Here is a 6,058-nt window from a genome sequence, read left to right on the forward strand (position 1 = left end):
CTATAATTTTTCTGATACTGTAATTCACTGTTGCTGGGAGATTATCCTGGGCTGTGCTAGCTAGTATTAAACTAGAAAAGCAAGAGGTCAGGTTAGGAAGAAGGCAAATAAAGGTCAAAAATCTCTATCAACTGCTATGCTGTGGAAAATATAGATTTTGCTCTTCAGAAGCTATATTATCAACATTAGAAATATGAATTAAGAAAAGAGAAGACATGAAAATATAATGAATACCAGCAGAAAGTTTAATGTCTATTACATGTTGAAACTGGAACATAACATAAGCTCTTAGCTGCTTAGGAAGGGATAATAGAGAGGTGTGTAGCTCAGAACAGCAGTACTGTAAATACACCTTAGTATTTTAACTATCAGTACAAGGAACTGTCGATGAAAGCCTGCTGCAAGCTCATCTAAACCATCCTACAGTTAACGCTCTTTAAGTATCTGCATGAATTACAGAGAGAAAACTGTTAGTTGAAACTTATGAGAGGCAGGTGTGCCAATTATAACTTTTAGTACAACCTTTTCTGCTACTTTTCTTCTGCATCAACATTTTAATTTAATAGAAAGTAACTTGAATCCTCTCTTAGCAGATAATCAACTGAAACTATTTGCTAGTTATGCTATTTTGTGTAAAGCAAATAATCAGACAGCCAAACATCTTAAGAACTAAACTATGGAACGTCTTTGTGTGCAACATTTAGATAGAAAAATGTGAATAGAAATTAAAAGCTCTTTACAAGAAATCCTAATGGCCAAAATAACTGTAATGTTGCAGTCAAAGATGGAGAGGGCATACTACGGATTCAGTAGTAAAGATAGTAAGAGTGGGATTCAGTGGCCCAGCATAGGTGTCTCATGCCATTCGGAAGGCACATGAAACATCACTGTGTGACTGGCAGATATTCCACAACTAGTGGAAGGCCTGAAATGTTCTGAAGTGGTAACTTCTGGCTAAGTGGAATACCTTACCATACCCAAAATAGAAGTAGGCATCTATGTTTATGCATCATAATTTCAGAAAAATGAATAAGTTAATTGGTATAACCCATAAAATTAGAGATTTGGGGAAAATACAGATGGCTACGAGAGTAGCAGGAAGAAATAAGAAGAGCATTGGTATTAAACACTGACAATCAGGTGGCAATAGCAGAACCATTTACAGCACGATTCTGCAGCTTTTACATTCCTGTGATGTAGCTGAAGAGGAACAGGCTGATATGTCTGTACTGCAAAAGAACGATAATCCATTCTCCAGCAGACACGTCAGCAAGACGATGAGTCAGGCCACAGACTGGAGAGTGACAAGCTGGGCTTCCTGCCAGTGGACTGCCTCTTTCTTGTTTGTGGCATGGCAGGAAACAAGGCTACCTTATTGGCTTGTCAGGCAGGCATACAAAGTGCATTTCTGTCTGGCTTCCTTCAAAAAAATTAAACAATGCACTGTTGTAAGGCCTTTACATTCTGCTGTTGTAGCTTGTCTTTGGGGAGCTATTCCATCAAGTGTCTTTCAAACAGCTTTGGAAATGTTTCTGTCCTTATTTCCTCACTGATACCACATGATGCTCAGCAAATTCTCTACCCAGACTTTTCAAACGCGCTTGGTCACATGTGCTCTTGGTGTTCTGGATACCTGCCTTGAGGCCCTGGAGAGCATTTTGCAGAAACTGATCAGTGCTGAAATCAATGGGAACTTGCCTGTACATGAAGGGTTCTAGTACTACATCCTCTGAAATACTAAGCTTTAAGTTCATATTGCATAATCAGAATGAATGCGTATAAATGCGTATATTTCACCTAAAATCCACATGCTTTTATTCACCATTTGAAAATTAAACCACCCAATTATACTGTGAGGGCTTTGTGAAAAGCAGATGTTTGTTAACCACTTGTACTCAAGCGGTGAGCACCACTGAACACACGCATGAAGAAACTTGTCCGCCTGAAAGCATTCAGAAAAAGAGAGTAGATCAAAGAGGGCTGAAGGCTGCACATCATACAGGTGTTCATTAAGCAAGCATTGTCCTTCTTGTGCACTGAAGAAACAGGGAGCCTTATGTGTCTGTCAGTTTGTGACATCTGCTGTGAAACCAATTGATTACCCCAGGACAATATATATGACTAATAGGTGTAATCTAGATGCCTCTGGCTTAGTTTGGCTATTACCTTATTTGAGCAGCTGGCTTTGCTGCACTGACATTATAGACTTATTAAGTCACACCTTAATTAGTTTGTTTATATATCTTGTAATTTCCATGTTCTGAGTATTGTGCTACTATAGCAAAAGATTCAATAGATAGATTGGCAGTTGCTTTTCTTTTCCCCTAAAATAGAACAAAGATTATAAATTTCATTATTGTGTTATTTTTCCTCTTACCTCTGTGCAGTCTCAGATTTTATTGAGCATCTCTGTTGCTGTTTTAATTGCTACCTAACTCTGTGCTACTGCATCAATTTCTACTTGCCCACTCAGCAGATAGAGTTACCGACTCATTTAGCTTTCAGAATGTTCTTTTCCTCTTTAATTTTATTTTAATCCTCCATGCTTGCTAAATCTCTACTCCAACCTTTCTGGAATGTTTTGCTTTGGACGTTGAAGTCAACACCAGTATTTATTTTAAAATTCGGTAGTGTCAATATTTGTTACTGATAATGCTGGCAAAGAATTTTACTTAAGGTTTCTTCTTTGCCCTTTTCCTGCCATTACAATGATCTTGGATATAATTACTTTGATATTTTACTTTAATACTGCTAACTGTATTCATTAAAAAAATTACTTGTTCATAGACCAGTTGTTCTGGTCCAAACTAAGAAATGTTTGGATAATCTTTTATTGCAATATTACTGGCTTGGTACTTTCTTTCATAAAGGTAATGCTTCAGGAGTAGAAGCCAGTTTCAAGATTTACATCTTTCTTTTTCTCTCTACCTGAAATTATGGGACATCCATTGGACTGTCACACATTTAATTCTCTCATGAAGATCTGGTTGGACAAACTTGCTTTGCAGAAATCCAAACCTGCCAGAGTTTGCTGATGGGCAGAGTTTGTATGTTTTGGGAGACCTGGGAAAACATGAGCACTATCTTGTTAAAGCCTGTCCTTTCAAATCACCACATTATTTCCTTGTGCTAATTCGCAAGGATCTATAGACAGTTGTTGAAAATCACATTACTTATTGCTTGTAAAACTCTGTGGCACACTGTATATGCTCAATGTATTCTGCTGCCAGTTTTGTCCATGCTTACTGACAGCAAGCTTAAGCTTGATTTCTTTGGCTTGCAGTTGTTATGACATTCTTGCAAGCATGAACTGATGTGCTTTCTTCAGTAATACTGTACAGCACAGATCCTGTCCTTCCTTTATAACAATGTGTGAACTATATTAACGGTCTGAGGTCTGATGCCAGCCCTGTTAATTGTTTCACTGATAAGGCATTTTATTAGGAAGAGATAGGACTGGATGCTTCTGAGGGCAAAAGATAAACAAGGAGAATATATGTACAGTGCTAGTCTTGCAGCTGGCTCAGCTGGAAGGGGAGGCAGTCCAGCAGACCACAGTTGAGATTAGTTGCACCAGGTCTAGTTAGAGACCAGTAACTAGTGGTGTGTCTCAGGGGTCAGTACTGGAGTGAATGAAACACCAGGGGGCTGTACTGCCGTCTGTATGGACCTGGGTCAAAAAACAAAAACCTCATGAAGCACAACGAGAATTGCAAAGTCCTGAATGTGGAGAGGAACAAATCCATGCACCAGAACATGATGGGGGTCACTCATCTGAAGTGAGAAGCTGGACATGATCCAGCAGTGTGCGCTTGCAGCCCAGAAGGCCATCTATATCCTGGGCATATATATCCAGTATTAAAAGAGGAGTGGCCAGTAGGGAGAGGGAGGTGATTGTCCCTCTCTACTTGGCTTTTGTGAGGCCCCATCTGGAGTACTGCATCCAGGCCTGGAGCCCCCAGCACAGGAAGGACATGGAGCTCTTGGAGCAGGTCCAGAGAAGGGCCACTAAGATGATCAGAGGGCTGGAGAACCTCTCCTATGAAGAAAGGTTGAGGGAACTGGGATTGTTTAGCTTGGAGAAGACTGTGGGGAGACCTCATTGTGGCCTTCCAGTACTTAAAGGGTGCGTATGAACAGGAAGGGGAATGGCTTTTTACATGGTTTGATGGAGATAGGACAAGGGGGAATGGTTTTTAACTAAGACAGGGGAGATTCAGGTTACATATTAGGAGGAAGTTTTTTCACTCAGACGGTAGTGACATGCTGGAACAGGTTGCTCAGAGAGGTTGTGGATGCTCCATCCCTGGAGGCATTCAGAGCCAGGCTGGATGTAGCTCTGGGCAGCCTGGTCTGGTGGTTGGCGACCCTGCCCACAGCAGGGGGGTTGAAACTAGATGATCACTGTGGTCCTTTTCAACCCAGGCCTGTGAAGCAGCAGCTTGGAAGTAAAAGGACTGAAGTGTCCTAGTGAACAGCAAGTTGCGTCTGAGTTAACACTGGGGTCTTGCTACAAGGCTAACAACATTCTGGGGGAAATTAGGAAAAGTACTGTTAGCAGGTTGAGGGAGATGACCATTCCCCTCTACTCAGCACTGGTGAGACCACATCTGTAGTGCTGGATCAAGTTCTGGGATCTCAAGTACAAGAGACATGAACATACTGGCAAGAGTCTAATAAGAGCCAAAAATGATCAGAGGGCAGGTACACAAAGGCTAAGAGAGACTGGACTATTCAGCCTGGAGAAGAGAAAGCTCAGGGGGTCTTATCCATGTGTATTGTGCTGTGCAGGTGCTGGAGCACTGGCACAGGCTGCCCAGAGGCCGTGGGGTCTCCTCCCTGCAACTCTCCAGAAGCCGCCTGGCCTTGGGCCTGGGCACCCCACTCTAAGTGGTGCTGCTGGAGCAGGGGCTGGGACACAGGGACACAGAGGGCCCTGCCCACCTCGGCCAGCCTGTGAGACTGCAGAGAAACTACAGCACGCTGGAGATCCATTCAAATAATTATTTTTGTAATGGAGAGAAAAATATTATTTTGTTATCTTCAGATACACGTACTGTGTTCCCATCTTCTTAGGCCTCTGTCAATTTACTTCTTCCAGTCACAGCCCCTGTGGCAGGCCATTGGCAACAGTACTGGAAAAGAGTACAGTGATCACAGTAACAATTAAGGTGCTGAATTTTTTAGTTACTACAAGGACTTCTGTGATGCACCACGTTGTGGAAAACTACAGAACTGTTTAGAACCACTCTACTCTCCTAATCACTGTCAAACTACAGACAGCATTGGTGAGCTGTTGCCTTAGACCAGTCTGGCTCATCTCAAGCCCCTGAGACTGCAGTCCTGAACTGAGGTGAAAATGAGTGCTTCTGGTGGGGTTTAGCCCAGTGAGCTCATTCAGAGGGACCTGGACAGGCTGGATGGATGGGCTGAAGTCAACTGTATGAGCTTCAACAAGACCAAGAGCTAAGTTCTATGCTTTGGTCAAAACAACCCCATGCATCACCACACCTTGAGTGCTGTGTTCAGTTTTGGGCCCCTCACAAAAAGAGACTGAGGTCCTGGAGCATGTCCAGAGAAGGGCAATGAAGCTGTGAGGGGACTCGAGAACAAATCTTATGAAGAGCAACTGAGGGAACTGGGATTTTTCAGTCTGGAGAAGAGGAGACTCAGGGGAGACCTTATTGCTCTCTACAGTGATCTGAAGGGAGGTTTTGGTGAGGTGAGGTCAGCCTCTTCTCCCAGGTAACAGTGATAGGATGAGGGAATGGCCTGAAATTGTCCCAGGGGAGACGCAGCACGAGCGGCGTCAGCGAGGGCAACATCACCCGGCTGCAGCCTGGCAAACGCGGCGATACAATACAAAGTACGGCCGGCTTCAAGCCTTTCTTCGAGCCTTGTGGTGCATACAGGGGTCTCCCACGGCGGGCAGAAGGGAGAGGAGCCGAGCACACGCAGCGGGACCAAGAGCCGCCTGGCAGAGCGCGGCGTTCCTTCTCAGCCCGCTCCCTCCCCTCGCTGCCGCCGGTAGCACCCGGCCGCGGCCTGCGCGCGGGGA

This window comes from Meleagris gallopavo, chromosome 1, assembly GCF_000146605.3.
Source record: "Meleagris gallopavo isolate NT-WF06-2002-E0010 breed Aviagen turkey brand Nicholas breeding stock chromosome 1, Turkey_5.1, whole genome shotgun sequence".
NCBI classification, from domain to species: Eukaryota; Metazoa; Chordata; class Aves; order Galliformes; family Phasianidae; genus Meleagris; species Meleagris gallopavo.